The sequence below is a fragment of the Apteryx mantelli genome, chromosome 13 (genome assembly GCF_036417845.1).
Source record: "Apteryx mantelli isolate bAptMan1 chromosome 13, bAptMan1.hap1, whole genome shotgun sequence".
NCBI classification, from domain to species: Eukaryota; Metazoa; Chordata; class Aves; order Apterygiformes; family Apterygidae; genus Apteryx; species Apteryx mantelli.
Genome location: NC_089990.1, coordinates 14,689,632 through 14,715,758, shown reverse-complemented (window position 1 = coordinate 14,715,758; position 26,127 = coordinate 14,689,632).

The window sequence follows — 26,127 nt, the reverse complement described above, 5'->3', positions numbered from 1 at the left end:
GATGGAAATAAATATTTAAGTAGAAAAGGGAATTTTTTCAAGAAAGAAATGTTGAAAAAGTAGAGTACAAGTGAGAGACTTTATTTTCATTCATGTTAGTAACATACTCATCTAGTTTTAAACAGTCAAGATGTACACAGAAGATTAACAATGCCTTCCAATATTGGCATCCTTGCTAGAAATAATATTATAATAGATGAACCATAATATTATTGACAATCAATATGACTTTGAGCAGCATGGCTTAGAAATGATTAGATCATTTTTTTCAATTAGAAGTAATCTGAAAAATATGAAAGAAGGAGGAGAATGTTATTAGGCAGCCTGAGATACTTTGTTCAAATGTCATACTTTTAAAATGGATGTATTACAGAATTATTCACTTTTGTCTAATCTGTGCTTTGAAGTCTATTATTTTGCTTGAGCGAATATTCTCCTGGGTAGCTCACTTACAGAAGACAAAGTTTAGTGTGCTGTGCATGCCAGTGCAGATTAGACATGAGGTACACAACGACTGGAAGCCTGTCGGGAGCTGTGTTTACTTGCAACAGTCTGTAGTGGCTGATGCAATGAATCCCATCTCAGCTATCAAGGTTAAACTCAAAACAGGTATAAGGAACACAAGACTATCCACTCAATTACTCTACAAGCCACAGAAAGGTAATCCAGTGCTGTCCAGTCTGTACTAATTTTGACTAGCATGCTGTGCCCAGGCCTACTCCTAGATGATACAGGGGTATATGCATGTGCTCTGCTTCTCTGCTACTCATAGATGTGAGTGGCAAAGGATTAAGGGAGTAAAGCTAACCATGGGGAGCAGGTTATGTCTTTCGAGGGCTGCAAGCCTCACGTGAAATGAGGCAGGATCGGTTTGAGAACTGTTTTCTCCTCTGTCTTCAAAATCAGAAGACAAGCAGAAAGAACCTGTCATTCTTGTGATGTTTGGCTACTGAAGTCCTGATTTTCAGATGATAGAATTGGCAGTATTGTAACCTCAGGAGCTGTGATGAGTTGAGGATGTTTGGGACTTCTCGAGGCCAAGCCCTGCAGGAATAATTGCAAAGTTGCAGTAGATTCAAAAGCACTGCTGCAGCTGTGCAGAGTTAGCCAGTAAGAACAAGCAGTACACTTGGCTGTTATGCTAAATAGTGCTGCACCTGAAAACCGACTTAATTCCAGATGCATTTAATCTTGCCTCCAGGTTTGTCAAAGACAGTTGACCTTTTTTGACATCTGATGGGGGGGGGAGGAATTGCCTCTGGGGTTCAGTTGAACCAGGAAAACTGATGACATTTTGAAAGAGCTCCATATTTCAAAATGTGCATTTTTTTAAATATATAATAGCAGCAGGTTTTAGCTGAAAAACAGACCTTTGTTTGCTTAAAAGTATGTGCTCCCAGCAAGAGAACTTCTCAAGGAACTGCTGTTCCTCCTAGTGTTTTCACAGCATGGTTGGACTAATGAGGTGTGAATGGTGGGGGGGTAGCGTTTACAAATGCATGACCCTCTCATAAGTAGTCTAAAGTTTGAATTCAAATCCATAGCTTCTCACAAGTTATCCAAACAGATCCATGACCCAGTCCTGCAGTCCCTAATTCACTGAATCCAACAGCAGGTTCACATTTTCAAAAGTAAGACTAAAAAGGACAAACTTTCTAATGCAGAAACAAGTCTCGCCTGTCTAGAAAATGCTAGATTCCAGGATTTCAAACTGAGAAACTCAGTGAGTACCTCCGCTGAAACAAATGAGGATGCTGTGCAATGGAAAGGTATTCAAGATATGAAGAAGGTTGTCAGAGTCTGGCTGCTAGCCAACAGTACATGTTTACTGAAGCCTCATAGAAAATGGTGAGATCATCTGTTAGCAGCACTTTACCATTAACACACAAAAGTAATAACTAAAAATAATATCTTATTGACATTTAATTTTCAAGGAAAAAAATAGAGACAGACAGTGTGTGGGTGTTTGCATGTGTGAGAGAGAGATCGCTCAGATGCTGGAAGTTCATATAATTTCTACAGAAGTGTTTTTCAACCCTTGGTCTATGGGCCATTGCTGGACACTGTAAGACAGCAGCAGGCCATCCACAGAAAAATGATGACCTTTGAACTGCTGATGGTGCTGGTGCATTTGAAAGTTTTATGTCCAAGGATTGTGTTAATGTTTTAATTATGACTATTTTCAGTTAAAATGTTTGTCATATTAACAGGGGAATTGTGAACTGCTAAACAAGAAACAACACAGGGTATTTTGTAGGTTTGTGATTTTTTTTTTTAAATAAAGTGGACTTTCAGTTTAAGGTTGAAGAGCATGATCTAAGGTACTGGCCTCCAAGGATACTGGTGAACAGTGGTTTGAGAGAGCTCAGTTTAACCAGAAGAATAAGAGAGAGAGGGAGGTAGTAAGATCATAAATGAGTATAGCTTTGTTGGATTTGTAACAGTGGCAGCTATTTCCATGACTTAAATTTGGCCCATATAATTAAGAAATATAAAGGCAAACCCGTGTTGTCTTTAATTCAATTGTCTGAAATGTAAGGGGTATGAACTGCCTTCTACCTCCATTGCCAGCAAGGATAGCAAAAGGGTAAAGAAGCCAGCTGAAGAGCTAGAAACATTTTTAAGAATTTTACTTCAATTAGTCCATAATTAGAGGCCCTGTTGGATTCTCTGAAGTGGAGACTGATTTGCCTGTTTTTAAGTTGGTGTAAGAGAAGTGCAACTCCCAGCAAGAGAGGTGTTTGAGCTTTCTGGTACCACAAGTCAGTGAAAAATTTGTTGGTGAAAACAAAGCAAAAGTTTTCTGTTTGTGTAGTGCCGTGCCATATTTGTGCTTACAAAACAAATCACTCTTTTCAAATCCACACTTGAAGAAATAAAATACAAATATGGGAATTGTATGCATTTGGAAGTCTAAATTTTGTCCTTTATAATTGAAAAACAGGTCAGCAAGTAGGAGCTGAAAATACAATATGTTGTTCCTATTTATGTCTAGAGCCAATGCAGCGCTATCTCCTAACTTCAAAAATAAACCAAAACCATGATGCATAAAAATGTCTCACAGCAGCAGTCCTACTATTGGGTATATGAGTTATATTTTAGTATAGTTGTGTGAGTCTTGCAGACAGTACCTTCTGTCCCATTGAGAAAAACCCCTCCTATTAATATAAGTGAACGGAGAAACCAGCAACACGTTATTTATACAATGGGTTATTTATACAATGAGTAATTTGCAAGGAGACTTGCTAAATAAGGCTTGTGAACTGTCACCACCTGCTCCAAAGCAGAAAGTTACGCTTTATTTATATTGTCATAAATGAGAGCGGAGTTTGACACAGTGAATCTGTATCATTGCAGTGCTGAGAAAACTGCACGATATTTTCGCTGATTCAGGACCACTGTAAAATAGTTTGCTATCTCTATGCAAAGCATTATGCATATAATATTAGAGCTCAAAATTGTAGATGTTTTCTAAGCAATAACAGTCAGTAATACTTTGCCCTTTGTCAAACTCAAAAAAACCTGTCTAAAAGTTTCCTAACTATTCTCTGTGTGCGTGTGAGAGAATATTACATATATACATATGTATATATGTCTCTCCAAATTGGATACTGTTCATTTTGTTGATGCATATATATATTTTTCACTGCTTCTCTTCAGTTATGTACAGCATTACAATCACCATTTTCAGCTGGTTTGCCTGGGTAATCAGAAGACACACAGCATTACCCTTGCCTTGTCTTTTACAGAAGTAGTCTTTTTTTCCTGTGTTCTCACCTTGTGCCTTGTATAGATTGCTGTTGTATCATTTCCTACCTTCATCAGTAGAATTTTCATGAGACTAAGCTGAATTTTGATCTTAGTTTTGCAAGTAATTTTACTGGGTTTCCTGCTGTTTTCTATTTCTGGACCAACAGTGCTGCAAACTACTCAGATATATGTTGGAGAGCTAAAGAAACTGGTTTTGTAGCAGTGTTTTATAGGGCACAAATGATTATTTTCCAGCAGTTTCTCATTCACAGTATAGTAGGTAGCCTATCATCTTAGTTATTGTACAGATTTTGGTTCTCATATTTATTGGATAGATTTTTGGATGGCACTTTGCATGGGAATAATCCTCTGAGCTCTGTGTGTCCGTCTACACTGCCGTGGAAGACTGGCTCCAAGGCTGAGCTTCTTTAGAGCTCACGTCATCCCTGCAGCAGGCTCTGGCTTTTGGGGAGAGGTAAAGATGAACCCAGGCAAACGTCACCCACTGGGTAGCACTCAAGGGTATGCAACAAGGCCTTCTACATGGTTTGTTGCACCTGCACTGTATTTGTTGCACCGACTCTGTCTATCCCAGCTATCCTTGTAGTGTGTCAGTCATCTGACTGACGTTAGGGAGACAGAATAGCTCCAGCTCTTTCCTAGTGTCTCATGCTGTAAAGACAGATAGGTTTTACATGATGCACCAGAGGTGCATTTTTGGAAGATCTTGAGCTTCAGCAATTCTTTGCACGTAAGTAAATTCAGTGCTTTAAGGAAGCTCCAGATTTGCTGTGTGCACCAGGTTGTCTGGGCAGCCCAGGCCTGGTGAGTCTCATGGTATGGTAAGAGGAGGACAGTAGTGTGAAGCCTTCTTCTAACACAGAAATAAGCTGCAGGGCTTTACTGGTGAGCAGCACCAAACATGACTGAAGAACTAGCAAACAGAAAAACCACCACCACACAAATTAAATTTTGCTCTGGGATGGTGCAGGCTGTTGGTTCCTTGCGTGTTCTCAGTGTAAGACTGAGTTTGGAATTCCAGCCTCAGCATAAGGGGATTCTTCCTTGAATCCTTCCAGTGCTTGGTTATCGTTAAAGTGGAAGAGAAGTAAATGCAGTGGGGAAGTGGGGTTTGGAAAAGCAGGAAACATGAAATTGGAGAACTTGCAACATGTTAGCCAAAATATACTTCATTTGAACTATTCCCTGTGAATTTTAGTCTTCTTATAGTCTTATTGCTGCTGAAAAATTTATTCTGTTTAATAAAACACTATGCAGACTGAGAACAGTTACCTTGCTTCTGGTTGTTGTAGTACTGACTTAGATAAAGAAAAATAGTTTTATTCATTTTAATACTCCAATTGCTTAGAAATCAAGATCTAGTGACATACTTCATGTCTGTGTAGAAGCAAGTAGCTACATAGCAAACAAAAGTCTCCGACTAGAGGAATAGATTGGTGATCTCCAGGAACATAAACTTGTATTATATAAATATCTGCAGAATATAAAATGGCCTCTGAGATTACTCACGCTGCACTTTGTTGCATTGGGTCAGTATTAAAATATTGCTTATTCTGTTTTAATAATCTAAGCCAAGATATGTTTAAAAAAAAAAGAATTTGAATAAAAAGAAATGTAGGCACTCTACTCTGAATTCTTAGGTTAATAGCACTACCCTGGTCTAATATATTATACCTGTACTCAGTTACTGCTCCTTTGAATTTGAAAGTAACTGAGAATCAGGCCCCTTTCTTATTTAAAAAAAAAAAAACAAAGAAGAGATCTTAAAATCTACAGTAGCAGAATGCAGTCAGAATTACAGCTTTCCAGGCACTTTGTGCTATCTGGCTTCCCTGCATGTTCATGGGTAGTAAATTATATGCTAGCAATTGGCAGAAGCAGCTTCACCCAGTCTCCTCTTAGCTAATCTCCCACTGCTTTTTTCTTTTCTCCTCTCACCCTGCATTTCATTTAAATATCATCCTAAATGCAAATAGAGAACTGCATGGATAACTTTCTCACAATTTTTTTCTTTTAAAGAGGCACTTCAAAGACAGAATGAGGTAGCAGAAAAGTGAAAACTAGTACTTTGATAAAGCTATGAAATGGCAGTATGCTTTCTTCAGGATGTCTGTTTTTATGATTTTAAGATATTGTTGACATGTGTTAATATGATTTCAGATATTGCTGAATTTGATTGCAAATATATCAGATAAGTTTACCTGCAGTGTATGGTAGATCCTGACTTTGAGTTAGCCTGGAGTAATTTCAGTTAATTTTATGCAGTATTGGTATTGAGATCAGAATAAACAGCAATAAAGATCTTTATCTGTTGGTCATGCTATTTCTGCTTATCCTTTTGCTATCTTGTAACTAGCAGCAATAATAAGTTCAGTGTTTTAGGGAGATCCTTTAGAGACTACTTCTTGTAGTCTCTCATATAGCCCATGGAGTCTTTCACATCTGCGAGCTTTGTTATCTGTAATTCATTATGTTATAGTATTTTATCCCTTGAAACTGTTCATTCATAGTACAGGTATGTTAAAAGTAGTCAAATACTGTTTATAATTATAGTATGAACTTCTCCTCCCCTTTAACCGTGAGCATTCAAGATTTCTCAGTCTCATTATTTGTTTTGTTGTATTTAGCAGCCTGCTCTTGGCATAGTATCAGGCACTGTTTGAAGACAGGTCAAAAGGACAGATATGTCGCAGGGAGTTGACAGGTCTAAAATATTAGGCAGCTGTACACTGTGTGTATGAAACCCCTGTTTCTAACGAACTGTGGACGGTCTGTTTTTGACTTCATAACAGTGGAACTGTGTCAAAGATGTTAAGAAAGTAAATGTTAAAGTCCATAGTCTTTCTTTCTTCCTTTTGAATGTGAATAATTTTGTTCTCAAGAATTGCCATGTGCAATCTGGTATTTCAACTCTGTGTTTATCTTCAAAATTAATATCAGGTAAATTTGTTCCCTTGATGGCAGATGGTTAGCTAACATGCATGCTTTTTCATTTTAATTAATTGCTTCGCACAAAATTTGTTAGCTCCAGCGTCTCAATCTCTTTTGTCTTTTAATATTGGTATGAATATCCTATAACATTGCTCTGCCCATCAACACATTTTGCTGTCCTTTTCCTGGTACTGGGATTCATCCATGTACAGAAAGAGAAAATTACTTTTGTATTTCCTGTTGCATGTTCTGTGCATCTGAACCATTTACACAAATACATCCTGAACTGAAATTTCCCCATATGTCTGTGCTGTGTTTAAAATCAAGTTGTATTTATATTCAGGCAGGTTGAAATTTTGTGTGGCGCCAGACATCTGTGCAAAGCTAAGAGAAGGTTTGTACTGAGAGCTTAGGAGAAGGCTGGTGAAGTCGTTCCGTATGAGGGACATTGCGCCTGAGCAGCGCGGGGCTGGGTGGCTGTGGTGCAAGCTCCACACTTGCTGGAGGGCACTGGGATGGCCCCATTTCTTCCACTTCCATGACCTTTGACTTTCAGGCAGGAATCGATATTGGACCTCCATCCCGTCCAGTGTCACCTTTAGCATTTTAATCCTTTGACTTCTGGGGGAAGCACATACAAGCACATGCTTATGCATGTGTAAACATCAATTTTAATCTGTGCAGGATAGGAGCTTTGCACTGTAAACTTTGGTCCAGCTGGAGTCTTGTCATTCCTTGGACAGAACCAAGCCCCCCCGCTTTGATTAAAACCTTTTTTGCTATAGGGGCAGGCATGGCCTGAATCCCGGGGGGGCGAGCAAGGCAGCCGCCCTAGCTGCTGGTGCTGAGGAAATGAGAGTGCCCCGAGACTGCAGTGAGCAGTGCCTCTGGGGTAAGGTAAATAAATAAATAAAGATAATAATAAAAGTCTGATGTTTGTTTTTAATCATTCATGATTTAATATAATCAGATATATACTCTGTTAATTAAATCAGATTCCAGACACATGCGTCCCTTGAAGTGACACATTGCTGTAACTGATAACTTGGTATGATTTCCAAACAAGTTTTTTTGTATTTCAGAGTGAAATCTGTGCGTATGTTATGCAAAAAAATCCCACTTTTATGACGCTGCCAGTCGGTTATAGCAAAATAATATCCAGATTATATAAAATATAAGCTTATGAAGGAGTGCTGAGTATTGATTATTCAATATAGTTAGCTTAAAACAAGGTAAGCTATGTTTTATTTCTAAATACTGAATTTTTAAATCAGCCACCATGAGCTTCTTACAATTACTTTGACTTTTACTTAACTTACAGTTAAGGTTACTGTGTAGCATGCAAAGAAATTACGATTCCTCTAAGGCTAGAACAAAGAGGATATAAAAAGCTGCAGGTGGGCTACTGTCTCCAAGATAATGTTGGTTGTCTCCATAGCACTGCAATAAGCACATCTTTCTCTCTTGTTTTTATCTGCATTTGAAAGAAAATCTGCTAATTGGGCAAGCAGAAACAAATTAAAGAACACATACAACAGGTCTGTTCTGCAAGTTGCTTTATGCGTCCCAAATCAGAAAGTCAGTGGTCCAGTTTTGAATTTAGCCATTTGTAGCTCACTTTATGATATGGTTTTAAATGACCTTTGTTGGCTGGAAGGGCCATCACATTTTTCAAGACATCTGAGTGATGCAGTTCCTCCTTTTATTTGATAAGAAAATATCCAGGCCCAGGCTGCATCTGTCACCAAAAAAAAACCCCAAAAAACCCACAAAGCTTAAAAACTCTGAAGCTCCTTGGGGTTTCCCATCAGCAGAATAAATAGCAGGACTATTCCCATAGGAGACTGATTCCCTCAGAGGTGACTGTAAAGTACAGCTGGGCACAGAATCTCTTTCCATGGGAACTGCCTATGTTAGAGCTGGTTAGTGGGTTCTCAGTAACCTGTGGAAATTTTTTTTCTATTTTTTTAATGACAGTTCATCAATAAAAAGCGAACAGTTCATGCAGCAGGGTAATTTTTAACAAACTTTCCCTCAGGAAAACAATATGAAATTTGTTCACATTTTCACAAATTGTACTTATTTTTGTACTTTTTTTAAATTAGAGACTTGTATCTTTCAAGTCAAAATACATGTTATTATGAAATTTTTGCAATATTAGACTACAAGACTAAAAATTATGGGGTTTTCAGGGATTTTTTTGCATTTCAAAGAAAACAGGCCACAATGAAAATAAAGCCATTCCAAAGTATTTCAATGGCCCACTTTGTGTAGTTGCAAGCAACTACTTTTTGGACTTTCATTTTACAAAATGTTTTAAAACTTTAACACTTAGACCAGAAGAAAATAGAAAATATTTTGCATTATTCTCTTCAGTTTGGGAATTTGGTTAGACAGCCAGTGTAGATCCCCACACTGTAGACAACCATTTTTGTTCATGTGCCAGTCTCAATGTCCTGCCCCATATTTCAGTTTGACTTCCCTAGTGACATTCTTGGGAGCATTATGGCTGGATATCTAGAGATTTTCAGGGCTGTCAAACATAGGGTTAATTTTGTACAGATGGAAATTAGTCTGGAAATAAAATACAGGAAGACGTTGTAATAGAGCTGTTCTGGTTTTCTTCCATAGCATGGCATTTGCTTACAGTGACAGATAATGCTTGGACTGATCTGGGAAAGGATGTGCAAGCCACACAGTTGAACTCCTGCCCATTTACAGCAATTAAGCAGCTCTAATTTTGATGATAAGATTTCGAAGCACACCTTGTCAGCAATGCAGTACTTCTTTAAATCCTTGATGTAAATACTAACGATTTTAATTGCTTTTAGTTTGAACTTACTGTCATTTGTTATTAGAAGGTGGAATACAAAAAAGTTTTCAATTAATTTGAAAATACGCTTTAATGAAAACATTCTTAAGTTTGTGGTAGCTTTCGACATCAGATTAATAATAAAATTTTCATTCTATATATAGTATCTATTATATATATTAAACATATGTATTTCTATTCCATTTCTGTTGACATTCTGTACTGTTCCTAATAAAATGCAATTGAATTGCAAGCTTTCTCTTGAGAGTATATGTACATAGCTATAGACATGTGTGACGGTGTGCTCCTTCCCCCCCCACTGATGTGCTCTCTCCCCCTCAGCCTGACCTCCCTGTAAACAGTGCGTATGTAGGGGCTAGTTGAGCATGCACCAACTAAGGCCCGTCTAGTATGCAAATATGACTATGAGTCAATCATCTCCCCCCCGTAAATAGGGGGCAGCCCAGAGCCCCTTGAGCTCTTCTGCACGGCAGCGGGCTGCACTGCAGAACCTCCCCTTGAGCAGGGACGCCTCACAAGGTTACTCCTCGAGGTTGAGAGATTCCTTACCCGTGACAGATCCTCGGTAAGTGATTGATAGCATGCTGAACTTTTGCGTACTTCACGAAACTTTGCTGAGTTATATCTCTGACTAATTGTGCACATAATCCCTTAGACATAAACTGTTGACCAAGTCTGGGACTAGGACTGGATCCAGCCGCACCTAGGCTCCTCTCCGAAGGAGTTTAGAAAGCAAGGGGGTCCAGTCTGAACCTTGTGACTCAACGGGAGGGTCTCCGTTGCACACGCATCTGACCCTGTCCTTCATGCAGTAAATAACTGAGTGAACCTTGCCAATCGAACCTCATTAAATCGTTCTTATTTACAATTGAACTTTGTTAAGTCGCTGTCTTACTGCAATAAACGTAGTGCTGCTTCCCTCTTACGAGTGAAGTCCATCACTCCTTTCGTGACAACATGGGGTCATAATTAGTATGTGGAAGAAATTCATCAATGGTCTAATCTGGACAGGTTAGAATATCAAAATTCTACCTTTGTAGGTTGCTATAAATTTACTAAAACTAATCAAGACCATTCTTCCCAGCAGCGAGCATTGAATAAATACAGTTAAGAAATTTCTACTGCATTGATTTCTCAATCAAAGGAAATTTATTTTTTCACCTAATAAAATTCTCCTTGGAAAAATTTTCTCTTCATCAGAAAAACTGATTTTTCATTAGAAGAATCAAAATCCAAATTCAATATCGAATTAATGCAATCAGCATTCACTTACTTGTTATGTATTGTTTAAAAATTTGGCTTGACTGAGTTCTGAAAAGGGTAGAATGTATTTCTTGAGTGTATGCTGCCTCTGAACAGGTTATTGGAGATGTAGCTGATTGAAAGACTTGAAGCAAATAACTCCCCAACCCCCCCAAAATAGTATTAGAAAATTAAATGTATGATTCAATTCACCTGAAGTGTTTTGTTCTGCCAACTAAACAAAATACTCCAATTTGAAAATATTTCATGTTGATTAAAAACAGTGAAACAAAGTTGTTTTGTGGTAAACTGATTTTGATGGAATTTGTATTCCATGAGAAGTTATGCAATGTCAACCGATTGGGATAAAAACAAATGTCATTTTTTGTGCAGGATGAAAAACTTCGAATTTTACTATGTTCCAGTAATTTCTTAAGACTGCTTTAGTCGAGGGGCACCAAGAGCAGCAGAGGAAGAACAAGGTTAGCAACAGCCAGTTCCCCTCAGTGCTCGCTGGGAAGCAGTAGCGCACACGGGGAAGGAAAGGTGAAGGGACTCGCTTGGAGTCGCACCGCGTGTTTGACTCAGGGTCTGAAAAAGGATTGCCATCGGGCGCACGGCAGGGTTCCTTGGTTCAGAAGTCAGTGCACTGCCTCCTGGCATTTATATGTATTTTCCTTCTTAATTTCTAAGAAATAACATGCTGAATATATCTGTATATGCACCTAAAAATTTACTTTAAACTGCAATAACCACTGTGGTAAATCGATGACAGGGCTGTTTGAATAATTTCTCCTGTCAAATACTGATTTTCTAAAATGTAAAGTGAGGGTCTGTTTTTTTGCTCTGCATCTTACAGGTCAAACTCTCAGCCAATATTAGACCAGAAGCAGAACTGTTATATAAGTCTTCCTACCTTTTATGAAAAATCTCTGGAGTTTTTTTTTGTTTTTTTTTTTTTAGATTCTTGCCTCAGCTTATTCATATTAAAACTAAAACTACTTTGTTTTGGTTCTGTTTCACATCTTTGGTTAGAAGAATACCTTTCACTTAATAAATGGTGCCAACTATCCTGAAAACTTTACTTATCTAGTATTTTTCATTATCACTGTCTTTTTCATAATTGCAATTTTGTGCAGGGGAGGAAGACAACTACAGGAATCAGTATTTATCTCCTTCCTGTCCCTTTATTAGGGGGAATTGGGAGTTGCTCATAAACTTGTCATGTGCTAACAAAAGCTCCCAACATTGATAAGGTACTGGTTTCCATAGAAGAGGACATACTGGGAGACGATGGATAATGTAACAGCCTATTCTTTTCGTAACTGGATTCATGGAGAGCCCCGCTGCACAGGGAAGGGGGGTTTTATTATTTTTTAATTTTTGCATGTTTATTTAAGGGACATTGATATTTATTAAGTTTCTTGGAACACAATTCTGCCTCGGCTTATCCTCCATCCACAGAATGGTTGCAAATGTAGCTCTTTATAACGAGAAGTTTGAAGCATCTGCTTCATATCTGTAACTGGAGAGCAGGGAAGCAATAGGTTTGGAGCAAGAGCTGGACCTTATGCACTCCTTTGCCTTCCCTTACCATATTGACCACAAAGAAAAGCTTTTATACCCAATATAGTGTCATCTAAACTCTGCTCAGAAAGTCTTCCGGGAATCCTGTTGTCATCAGAGGCAACTGAGAATCCTGGGGTTCAGAAATATTTTTCAATTGGGCTAAATGCCAACCTGACTGATAGCAAAGGTGCAACTCCACTGACTTCAAGGACGTCAAATTTTTACTCAGGCAGCCTAAGCATGCTTTGTTCGTCAGCTAATATGATGTGCTGAGCAGTGTTCATTGCTATTATATTCCGTTCAACATCTTGTAGCATCAGATACATAATTCTTAATGTGTGAAAGTAAAGCCTGAATGCAACATGTTTCTAAAATTCATGATTAAGCACGAGTTCTTATGTGTTTTACTTTATTGAGGAAAATATACATTGATGCCTAGAAAAAACCTTAAGCTTTAGTTATGAAATAATAGTTGCTTCTAGAACTATGTCTTCATATGTATTTTTTCTGAGTGAAATTGATCTCCGCTAAAGAAATGCTTTAATTGATTCTCTTCAAAAACTGCGTCTGCACAAATTTCTCACCTTTCACTTGGCATGAAATATAGAGGATTTGTGGCCCAGTCATCTATGGAGTTAGGATTTTTTTTTTATTATTATTATTTTAGATTTCAAGGGAGCTTGATGGATGTCTTGCCTGGCCTTCCTTAGAACAGAAGCCCTTTGGCCCCCATCATATGCAAATGCAGTTGATGACTGAGACTTTATGGAGATGGATTTCATTATCATTCTTTCTGCATTCAGCTGCTTTTAGTGGAATTGAGCCTACAAAATTAGGAGGTTTTGGTCTTCCCTTGGAGTATATCTAAAGCAGGAACTGAAGAATTTTGTCCTTCTGGCCAGCAAAAATAAAATTTTCTGACTTTTTCAATGAACAGGCTTATTGCTTAAGTAATTTTCTAGTAAACTAGCCCTTTGCATCTATGCCACTGAAACCCATTCTTCATTCCACACCTCAGAAGCCTGTTTTTTCTTGGAATTTATTAAATGCTCTTAAAATTCCTTGCTCTCTTCCAGCTAAATCAAATACTGGCTGACCCCAGTCACCTACTTAATCTTCATTTAAGTTGAACATGTCCTTTTAGTCCCTGTTGGGTTGAAACTTCTATTCTTTAGCTCAACCTCTGTTATTGTAACGTATATATTGCAGAATGCTATTTCCTTGCTACTACAGTATGCAAGATTTAATGGAGTTCTCTTATGAAAATTTCATTCAATAAATTTGTATAGAGGTGATACATTTGTAGGCAATTTCCTTCCCTTGCCATTCTCTTCAGATGAAAAAAACTATTAATGCAGCAGCTAAATGTGGGCTAGTCATACTATAGTGTGAGATTTTTGCATTCTTCTGAAGCAGAATTTAATTCAGTCTACTACGGTACTGGAATATCTTCTGAAAAGTGAACTAAGAGACAGCCTGTAGCATCCATATTCTTAATAGTCCTTGAAACTGAGAACTTGGTAATGATGAAGCAAATAGCAAATACTGCTGATCAGAATTGAATGTGTATTTCAGACTGAGATGAAAAGAGACCAACTAGCACTGACTGAGAGGGAAGGTGGAGAAATAGAATTTCCTAACAGAATTAGAAGAGAGAGAGATTGCTATCTTGTTTTTGAAGAAGTAATAACAATTTGTTTCCAAGAGTGGGTAGAAAGAGGACAAGAAGAAGCTGTTAATATGAGCACTTAGAGAAAATTCTGAAATTTTTGTGTACCGTATAGATCAGGGTCTGAAAAACTAAGCTATTTAAACTGGTTGGATGTTAAGACTGAGTTCTGACTTACTCCCAGTCTCCATGACTTTTCAAAATAAGCATTTCTGTTGATTTAAAAAATAATAATTTTTGCCTTCCAAATATTAGGCTCTTAATAAAAGACTAGGAGTTTCACCAACTTCAACAGTATCACCCCATTATATACTTCTAATATCACACATAGAAAAGTATTTTATAAAGTGGTTGGATTTTATTTCCAGTTGACCACATATTAATTAGCTGGAAAGTCACTTTATTTTTTGTAATCTGGCTGTCAAATTCTTCTCCCCCACAAGTACTCCTGAAATGCCAGACATTCTGCCAAGCTGTTTCTTACGCTCATTGTACTTCTGGCATTCTTTCTTCCATGTAGGAGGAAAAATATTGTCCTAATCAGGATACTTCACAGATCCTGTAAAAATATTAGAGCAGAGCTTGCATTCCGGTCAGACTTGTTTTTTTCTTATTCCACTGAATGTCCTCCCTGCTGTTATTTTCAATTTTAGGGATGGGAAGTTTTTGATATTTTTCCCCCATAATTTTAATGTGACGCGAAGGATATAACAAGATAATGCTCTCCAGAATTACCTGTATTAATCAGAACTGGTTCTTTCTGGTCTGGTAATGTAGGGGTCATGGTACAATTTTCAGGAAAGTGTATAGAATCTCTCCACCTCTATAGACACTTTTAAAACCATGAAGTAAAGAAGACATAATTTCTTCTTATTTTTTCTCCATTTAAATTCCAATATTGAATTATTTTCAATAGCTATTTTGGCTTCAAATTTAGCAGAGACTAGGCAATATGAGCATTAAGAGCATCTATAAATGTATTATGAGCTCTTCACCTGGACACTGGTAGCACAAAAGAGAAGAAATATTCAGTGTAAATCTACTTTAATTGGATTTACCTGAAGATACTATCAGATCATATTTCTAATACATGAGATGAATGAAAATCAAATAAAGAGTTGCAATAACTTATAAAAATGAAAAAAAAGATCACTTGTGTTGAATCCCAATCTGAAGAAATGTAATGGGAATCATAGCAGAATTCTACCTTCCTACAAATAATTAAACTGTTAGTGATCTAAACGAAGAACTACTTTTGCTTAAATCATCGTATGTGTGTTCTGTTTTCTACAAGAGTAATTAAATCTAAATTATAAGTACAAATTTATAGTGCTAGTACATAAATCCCATTTCTTTTTCCCTTCAGGTGAACAGAAATAAGAGGCAGTATTTTACATTTCGCCCTTTCTCCAAGCAGCAGAGATGTGCAATGGAAAAAGAAAAGACTTTGAAACCTTCCAAGTGAGGTGAAAGACTATATTCATCTGACTAAAATGCAATTAGTAGAGCTAAACTTAGTTCTTTTCCCTGTAGTAGCAAAAATGTATTTAGCTCTATCTGCAATGGGAGAAGCAAGCAGCTGGTGTGCTAAGACCATTGCCAAAGTAGTCAGATGTATGGCATTATTTTTTAATGCATGGTATCAGGAGCTTTGCTTTCCTGGCCTGAAAAATGAGTGTTTTACTGTTAAAGCCAGTCTGACAAATGGGGTAGTTTTGCAGAGAATTTCAACTTTTGTACAGTAACATAGATAACTGAAAACTGTTTCCTCAAAACTGTTAGCAGAAACTGATAAGTATCAATTCAGGTGTCTCAAAAACTTGGCAAACTGGTGCCTCCTGCTTCTCTTTGTCAGTGGTGGGCTGGACAATGTCTCCAAGAAGTGCCCTGGCTTCTCTCTTGCTGACCTGTCTTGTGTTTTTCCCCTGATTGTGGTCATCACTGAAAGGTAGATCAGATGGGGAGCATGGTACATTGGGGAGGATAAAGGCATCTGAGCTCAATTCTCATGTAGCGCATCAAGAGATTTCTAAATTGCTTGTTTGGCAGGGTTGGGGAATTCAAAGGGAAGAAATAGGAAAGTTTGCGAGCCTAAAATACTTCATTTGCCATAAAAATTACTCTTTTTATAATGTAAATTTATTTGACCAAAAGCATTCACCGTTCATGAAAAAATAAATTCAGTTGAAACAGAGATTTTCCATTAAAGCCAATTGCAACAAAAAGTTTCTCATCAGACTAGTTACTATGTATTATTTGATTTGGCTCACAGTGAAACATGCAGCTGCTGTTGGCCAAGCTTTGGAAATGGGTTTTATATGTAGCATTTGTTACTTAACTACTGGCACATTCTTCCAAGCAAGACTTTCTGGGAGTTTTGCCATTCATGTCTAAGTAAAAGTATATAGAACAGTAAAACAGGTAAAATGAAATATCCTAACTAAAACCAAGAAATATCCAAATTGGAGCTGTTGTAATCTATTTACTTTTAACAAGCCCCTTGAAGCTTATTTGACATCCAGGTGTCTGAAAACACCACTAGGATCATTAGAAGTGTCAAGGTATCTCATTAGCTACTCTTTTTTTAAAAAGTCTTTTCAAGGAAAATGAGGAGCATGCAGAAGGGAAATGCTCTACTCTTTGCAACTATGATGTTGAAATCAGTTTGTCAAAGCTGCTACTTTGAGCTTGCATGTAGTATTTTGTATATATTGAATGCAGTATTGAGACTTGCTTCAAGAGGGAAAAGCTAGGTTACTTCTCACTTCTACATAGCTACAAAGGTCAAGAAGAAGTTTAAGAGGACAAAATACTAGTACAAATTGAACTCTGTCTTCCACTGCAGTTACCCTGTCACAGACCTTCACCACTGCAGAACACTGTCACAGAAAACACATTCCAAAAAGCATTTTCAGGTTGGTTGGGGCATAATGATTCACTTCCTATGATAGCTGAGCCAGTATTTGAAAATTAATGAAACTGTAAACCTATTTAAAATCTTAATAGCAATAGAGTAATTGCAAATACTCCTAGGGAGATAATGATTTTGCTATCCACTCACTAAACATCAGTTGTATATAGGATTAAGTATGCATCAGTAGGGGGAAAAAGAAGTCATGGTTAGAGTTCAAAATCTGGGCAATTCCTGAAACTTAAATAATATTCCCTATTATCTGAATGGAGCAACTGAAATGCACACTAGCTTTGGCTACTTAGCAAGTCAGTGAAAGAACAGAATGTGTCCAGTATGCTTTTAGATTGCAAAATTCATTGATAACTTGCTCTTGAAAATCAGCAAGGGAAATGAGGTTATATGCCAGAGGAAATTTAACTCCACCTTTTGAAGCTTGTAGTAGTCTTTGACATTTATTCATACGTGCAGAACTTTTGTGTTTTCAGATAATATGAATAATTGCAATTTAGAAACTGGACTTTGTCCCCCGTCCAAAAATGCACACTGTAATCAGTGCAAGTCCTTACCAGAGGACTAAACAATATAAGGGGACTGAGGAAGAGAAAGGAAGCCTAGGATTGATTTAAAAAAAATGGAAACTTCACATGGCTGAAGAGAAGTGTATCTTGGCAGCTTCATGAGAGGCCTGTGGACTACACACATCTGTTGTAGGAAGGCAAGCCTGTGATCTTGGGCACAGGCCTAGATACCGAGAAGTCCACAGGGGAAGTGATACCTTGGGGTGATCCAACCCATTTGTATGTCCTCAGCACATGGGCTCTACACCCCAAGTACTCTTGTGGAAACAAACAGGCTTATAGTTTCATCTCCCAAGTATGTCCTCCTGGCCCCCAGAAAGTCGGTAGATTATGCCAACTTTAAGCTTTCTGAGCAAATACTTTGGTATATATTCAGTGTTTTATGTTTAGATTGCACCCTCTACCTTTCAAAAATCATGCTGCAAACATTTCATACATTTGCTCTTTAAAAGACGCTCTCACTGTTTATGTTTCTGCTAATCTCTATGTCTCTGAGACAATCAAAGAGCATTACACGAAAATGAAAAACATGCCATCAATCATATAATTTTGTGGAGGACCAAAACTAAAGACCCAGCAGTAAATACCCATTTTAAAGGTTTCTGGGGTGATAAATACCTTCAGGAGAACACTTCCTAATGCTTAACTTCAGGGATCATTATTACCCATATTAAAATATGCACCTGGTTCATTACTGATATTTATGCACAATATCAACTTTAATAAGCATATATTTTAATCAATACATTTCTGGTTTCCTCAAGATTAGCACTATGATTCATTGTAGACATAAAAAATTAATAGGCACCTAATTAAACATATAATTCACTGAGATTAATTGTGGAAATTAATCTGAGTAAAAGTGAATATCCCGAAGTAAGATCTTGTCCCACTGAAGATATATGCTATGAAAAATGGTGCAATATATCTTCTTTTATCATAAAATCAGATAAGTTTAAAACATGGTAATTGTTGTTTGGTATAACAGGACATAGGAGAGAAATGAGAGAATTAAGGGTAGAGAAGAACATATATTATCTTAACAACTGTTTCAATTCTTGACCAGTTAGCATTAGACCCTAGGATTAAAAAATCTTATTAAGTTCTGTGTACGTTTTCCAGGAAAAGAGCTGCATTATATGAAATACTTAAAAAAAAGGAAGTGGAAGAAGGTTTGTTGAAGGGCAGGCAAGTGAGTGTAAATGGAACAGAACAGACCCGTCTTTTGAGATGCCTTTGAACATCCTCGCCAAATAAGCTCATCATTGATCATACTTGCACTGAGGTTGATGGTGGTTTGATCAGCCAACTAAAGCTGATCCATTTGCCAATGGATGTATTTATGTTTCCCCATTTTCACTGTTCCTATTTTTGTCATTACTTTTGTTCCCTTTTGCTTCAGGACTTCTTTGTAGATGAAAAATGTTTTTGCAGTAACAACTCATGTTGTGACCTGAGAGGACTTTTAAAGTATTTTATCGAGACCCTAAAATGATATTCTAGGTTAACCAGCATTCAGGCATGCCCTGGTCAAGTGGCATTGGTATTAAGAAATCACTCAGAGATGTCCATGTTAGTTGGTTTCACTACAAGGTATAGAGATCATTTTAATCTGCACTTTATGCACTGTTACCAACATGGTTATTCTTTAGCAGTGTGCAGAAGTAACCCCCCAGAAAGGGGACTGAAGAATGCTGTATCCTCTTGAAATATCAATGGAAAATTTAAAAACTCAGAATGCAACCACTTGTGCTGGAATTTGACATGAAGTTTAACCTTGCCTTTTTCACTGCATATTTAGTAACCTTAACTGCTGTGGGTCATCCCAAATATAAGAACAACTTATCAAATGCAGCACTTCCCTGCTTTTTATGCTGTTGGCAGTTAGAACCTTGAGGTCAAGTATTTTCAAGTTTGGTCAACACTTCAAATGTCAGCATTTAAAATTATTTTTCCTTTCTTCCTCCCCTACATAATAAGAGGGAAAATGGCAGATCTGCTCACAAGGTCATATGATAAGTTGGACCAAGCTGGATTTAGTTTGTAAGCCATTTGTGGCTTTATATCACTGGTTGTAGACGTGAGTTTTACAAAAAACAAAACAAAAAAACCCTAGCTGTTTGGTCCTTATCAGGGAAAAATGTCTTGGGTCCTGCTTAAAGAAGTGGCTTGGAAAATGTTGGAGAGAAATTGGATGATAGTGGATTTTATATGTATATTTCAGTGTTATTAATAGGATAATTAAATTCAACTAAATTTAAAAAATGATTATACTGATTTCAACTTCCATATAGGTCTTATAAAGGAGACATTAGGTCAAGTGCTGGATCATTGCAGAGCAAAGGAATCCTGGCAGGTGTAGTTGGGCTTGACAAATGTTGGGCTGAGGGAAGGCATAGTGAGAAACAATCTTAGGGAATTTCTTGAAAATAAGGAATATGATGAAGCTCTTGGCAAACATTAGAAGAAGAGGTCAGGCAAATTGCAAACTTGTCAATGGCTTTTCTGGTTTAAAACACTATGAGTAGCTCAGTAGTAATGAGAGTCTGTCTACAATACAACTTTTGAATCGTACAGTGAAGGGTGAAGACAGAGGAAGAAAATTTGTTCAGGGTGAAAAAAAATGTAGATTTGAGTGGGGAGTTGAATTTGAGATATCTAAAGTGTTTGCATATGAGAATGAATATTACGTGGAGAATTGAGTCACAAAGAGGTGAACCTGCTTGTCCAAAGTCAACTGACAAGTTTACAGAGGAGTTTGGAAACCACTGCTTTGTGTTTATGGTGGAGCAGGCATGCTCCATGGTTGTCCTGGTCTATGACCTTGTCTGTGGTAGGCACTTGGTTGTGCTGTAACTTTCTTTGGAAGGAAATGTGGTCAATGAGGAGTCCGCAGCACATTCCAGCAGGTAACCTGGTCTGGATGGTCATGTGCTCAGGATTGCTAGACACAGCCAATTAAGTCTTGTTTGATGCCTTAACCAAAAGAACAGCCTTGCTAATATTTTTCAGGAACTTTTTACCATTTCTAGGTTAACAACTTTTTACCATTTCTAGGTTAACAATATCCTTAACTGTCACTCATGAAATTAAACAGGGAGGTACTTCTGCAGATGAATTATTCCTTACTGAAAACAACATACAGCACTCTTCAGATAACGTAGTAAAGCTCTGTTGGGATGCTGTAATTTTCTTCTATAAGACATTGCTTGCTCATTCTGGAATCATTAAAAATCAGCCACCAAATCAATGAGTCTCATTAGAAATCTGTCTTTTTGCTTAATGTCATTGATTTAATCTGTTTCAGAAATACCTATTAACCATTAGTCAATTAAACTCAAGACAGTTATACAGATTAGGTAAACCTGACTACTATCACAAAGAACTCAGAACAGATTAAGCAATTATCATGTAAGATTCCATTAATTAAAAGATACAATTTAGATACTTTGTTCCCTATATAGCTTATATGATAAACTGTTTCACCAACAGAATTATGCATTTTATATATATATTAATATACTAAAATTTAAATTACTGCTGTATAGTTTAGCAAAAATGTTTGTGCAGTTTATCTTGTGTATGACCTGAACCAAATTGAAAGGCAATGATTTGCTGAAGAAATCTATTTCTGAGACAAAAGCATTATCCCTGTGCCTGGCAATCAGACTTACATAGGTCAATAGTGTGCAGATATAACTGATGGGGTCAGTGCACCCCTACTTTCTTCTGAGCCTTACAACAGCTGTCCACACCTACTATAGTGATCTTACTGCCCAGAACCTCTTCTGTTGATGTGTATCTGGAATTACCCAAATGCTGTTTTCATGTGTTTGTCTCCCAGGAAGATATGGGTGAATTGGGGAGACCTTGGCTCTGCCTCCTCTTCCTCACTTGCTGCTCCTTTGCAGATAGTAAATTGATGCAAGTAACTCCTTGCACTGCGCAAAGCAGAAATAGGGACCAAGCAATCTGTAAATCCCATTCCATCCCATCTCCTGTTCTGAGATGGGAGAAACTTTCTAGTCAAAAACAGCTGGATATCAGTGATTTACCAAAATAACAGCTCAACTAATACCAAACCCAGGACAGAACAGACAGATTTTCTCTAGGATAGAAGCCTGAGTTTCTGAACAACTTTAGAGTCTGAAAATTCAGTACCATTCCTTAAAAAACTTCCTTATTCCTCACATTTTCATCTGTCTTTTTAGAAAAAGGGGGCTGAATATTCTCTTTGCATATATTCAAAGATTAAACAGAAGCCCTTTTTTTAAACCATCCTCCCATTCTTCTAATTCGTATTTGTAGAGACTGCAGAATAGAGGAAGAAAAATGTCAGTTCTGTCTTATTTGTGTTTACCGCATAATTGTGCTGAATTGTTGATGGTACTCTGTGAAATCCTGTTGAATGAAATGCCCTCAAATAGTAGTGTTTGCTTTAAATGGATTTAATTTTGTGTTTCTTGTTCACTAATAGTTTGAAAAGAAGATACTTTACTTGTGTGGTAGGCTTCCTTAGCTCTAAATACTCTTTGTCTTCTCACTGAGTACTTTTCAAATGTGACAGTATGTGTTTCCATTGCAGAACACAGTGTACTGAGATGCACTGCTGGAAATGAATAAATTGAAAAATTTCTAAATAGTTTGTTTAGGCTCACTCCACAAAAAGTCTTGGGTGTTGTAGTGCTCAGCACCTAACCTGATATTTAAACGTATTTTTTAATTCAGTCCCTAGCCAAATTACGGTAAAAGGCATTCACTATCTTCCCTCATGAACTGCTTCTAATGACTCTTTTCTTTTCAATGCTCTCTTCTTTCACTTCACATTTGTTTTAAGTGTAATTAAACTAATCTGCTATCATACTGGAATTAAAAATGCTAATTCATCGTTATTCCATATGCTTTAACAGGGAACATGTCATGTCTATTTCTGTGAGAACTGTAGATACAGTGGCCTGTGACTTCTGTAACTTACATTAAATTGGTTGCCAATACTGGGGTAATTTTTATTGCCTCTTTCTCTGTATACATATATACACACACGTATATAAATTTATATATACACATACATACACATATATATGTGTGTATGTTCCTATTGCTGGCTTCCCAATTTGTGGGTTCATTGAAAGAACCTACAGTAACCCCAGAACTCACCCCCTGGCCAAGAAAGGCCAGTATCTCTTGAATGATTCCTGTGACTGTGCAAACCTTTCTACTGTCTGTTATCAATGCTGGTCATGCTTAAATGAATAGCTACTGTTGTGTCTGTAGCCTAAATTTGTGCAGGCATTTCCTGGATAAAGAATTCTTGTCAAATTTTGGATGTCCAAGCTGTATATGTCTACATCTGAGGCAGTCATCACAGCTCTTGTCATAGGCAGTAGAGTAGAAGTGGGCACTTCCAGAGATGCTTTATCTCATTCAAAAGTAGATTACTAAAATAGTTCAGCAAAACTGTGTTTTAGAAGTGCCTTTTCCATTATCTATAAAGGGAGTCTATAATTAGATCACACATACATGGTTATGTCACAGAAGTCTACAGTTAGGTGATACAAATCCCATACTTGGTGTCTGCAAATTTTAGACAGAATTCTAAGAGGTGCAGCACACATTTGTGAAGATAACAGACACTTTGAAGGGGGTTGGGCCACAGATACCTGCTTCACTTTTACCTTTTCCTGGGATTACCAACAACTTTGATTCCTCAGCCCAGCTCTTGTCCATAAACAGCAGCCCCATAAAATGAAATCTGTCTTTATGCCTATTGATTTAAGAAGCTAACTAGGAAATAAGAGTTAGAAACAAAACCAAGATAAGCACTCTGCACTAAGCAAAGGAAGGTGAATAAGTATTAATGCATTGTTAGTGCCTGCATGTGTATGAAAGTCTACTTCTAATTGTAACTTTATATGAAGGTTAACCTAACATCCCTGTGGTGCTATAAAAGGTATGAAGAAGCTTTTCACAAAAATAAGAACATCAAAGAATAAGATCTCTGAGCAGCAGGAATCTCACATCATTGAAATGTTTGTGACATGCTTCCAAAATTCACTCTCTTAGCTGGCTGTTATTCCACAGCTATCTCATTTTCCTTCCCCCGCAAGTAACTAAGATAATGTCCTCGCTCTCCTGAAATCCGTGGGAGTCTCAGTCAGTGAGACTCTGATCTGACCCAAGCATGTACAAGCGCGGAAGGCTGACTTCCTTACTTGAGTTCTGCTTAATAAGGGGCTCAAGAGGAGATGTGTTCTAGATCCACCAATGGCAATTTTGTGAGATACCACAAGAAAACAAACAAACAAACAAGCCCGCCCCCCCCAACCAGTCCCTTATGATTTGATCTGGAAATTGGGCGTTCTGAGGCACAGAAATTATTCCAGATGGTTTTAAGTTTCTCATGATTGTTAACTGACAGCTATAAGAAACGTGCAAAAAAAGCTAAGTCTTTGATCTCAGTCTCATTCACTACAAAAATGAAGTAAAGATTAAAGCTATATTGAGTGTTTGCTTAAAGATCTACAGATGAAGGCCTTTTCGACTTTGAAAGTAAAACCAAAGCCTAGGAAAACCATACCATGACCTTTAGGGGTCCCTTCCATTATTGAGTCTGTGAAGTTAGGCTTAGGAGATGGTAAACTTGATTTTAGAGGAATTTTCTTTTTAAATACACACAATCGTGTATAAACTGCTGTTGGTTAATGCATCACTGGTGATGAGAAGGGCTGTTGTCCTCGTGATAAATCCATGATTTTGGAGACACTAAGGAAGTTAGTGTGCTGGACATGGATCTGGGACACATGGGTTCCAGGTTCTCTGTTGCTAAAAAGTTACTGAGAGGCCTTGAACATTCTTAAATCGTGGACTTCAATGCTAAAATACTGAATTTTAGCTGAAATTTTAATTAATTCTTAATTAATTCTTAAGTAGAATGTAAGGTCGCAGGTTATGTATTTTACATTCAAAGAGTCTGGATAAAACATGGAACAGGTACAGACCCAACTCTCTCTCTTCCAGATGAAACCCTGATCATAGCGCTATTAATTAACCTGGAAAAAGAGAACATGATTTAAAACTGAATTTCACTCACCTATGCCACAAGGTAGCAAAATTGCTAGGAAGATGGGAAGTGCATCCATGCAGCATAAGCTAAAGCCCCATGACCACAATGTTCTCCTGGAACCCGGCTGGCTCAGGATCATGACCACCACCAATCTGGTCAGGCCTGAGGCCTGAGCACACATGAAGGCAGAACTTCAAAAATATGGCTTTGTTCTTTACTGGTGAAAACCTGAGCACCCCTAAGTACAAGCCAGTGTTCTGAAGATTGCTTTATGAATTTAAGCACCTAAATCTTTAAGTTTGTTGTGAGTCAGTGCGTCTAGCTTCAGGGCATAGCAGTACTTAACTTCCCTTTGATGTGGAGGGTAACCAAGTTAAAGATTTTGAGATACTTAGATACTACGGCAATGGGAAACATATAAATGTTGGCCCATTTTTGTGGCAGTGATAGAATGTGTAATTGACATTGTTCAGAGCTACAAAACTCATTTTACGAGAGATCTGTATTTTTAGTGTTGCAATTAAATTAAAATCTTCTGTGTGCCACTCAGATATTGCAAGTCTTGTTCATACATGACTATGAAATATAGCCTGTTAATTGTTCATTTTAAAATAGTGTTTTTGATCAGAAACAGATTATTCATGGGTGTGTCTCAAAGCTGCACTAGGGTAAGTTGCTTGATTTTCCAGTTTATTTATACAAAAAGTCTGAAAAGCTTAGCAAGAAATGAAACAAAAATGTTCAAGTACATCAGATTCTTCATTTTGACATATCTATGGCTTATGCTTCTCAAAACATTAATCTGTGCTTGAAATAAAGAGGCTAGTGCTCATTGAATAAGAGATCTGGAGAAGCAGATGTGTTTAATTAGTAAAGAGTGACTTGTTTACGGCTGCTGAAAAATATTTCAATGGCCTTCATGTTAAAGATGCTGGGGAATGAATTGTTAATGTGAAATGATCTTGTTTTTTTATGATTCAGAAGTTAAAACTATAGTTCCAGATTCTTAAAGGTATTTTGGCATGCAATTTTCACTGATCTCAGTAGAGGCTTGCTTCTAACTACTTTCTAGGAATTTGCCTTTCTCTATTCACAGTCTGAGGCACATGTTCTGGGAGAGTGCCCAAAGTCCTACCTCCTTCACAGCGGCTTTCTTATTAGGATCAATTACGTATCAATGACATATTATAAAGTTAATCCTGGCTATTCTTGGCTTTTTCTCTTAGGCTCTCTTTATCCAAAATCTGTTCCCATTTACTCAAGGAGACACCCTACTTTGGAAGCAATGGGAGTTGATGAGCACCGGAGTCAGTATGAATCAATGAATACTTCCTTATATGTTTCTAAACTTTTGTTTCTTTCTTACTATTCCGCAAGTACAAAAGTCATTTTTAGACATTCTGTGCACAGCTGCAAATTCCCACTTAAAAATGATTCAAAAGAACACCTTGCTATCTTGTTATTAACCATGAAAGTTACAATCGTCATTATCTAGGAAAAACAAATCTTTGTATTTTCTACTGAAACATTTCTAGGAGATTTTCCTACTAGGTCAAA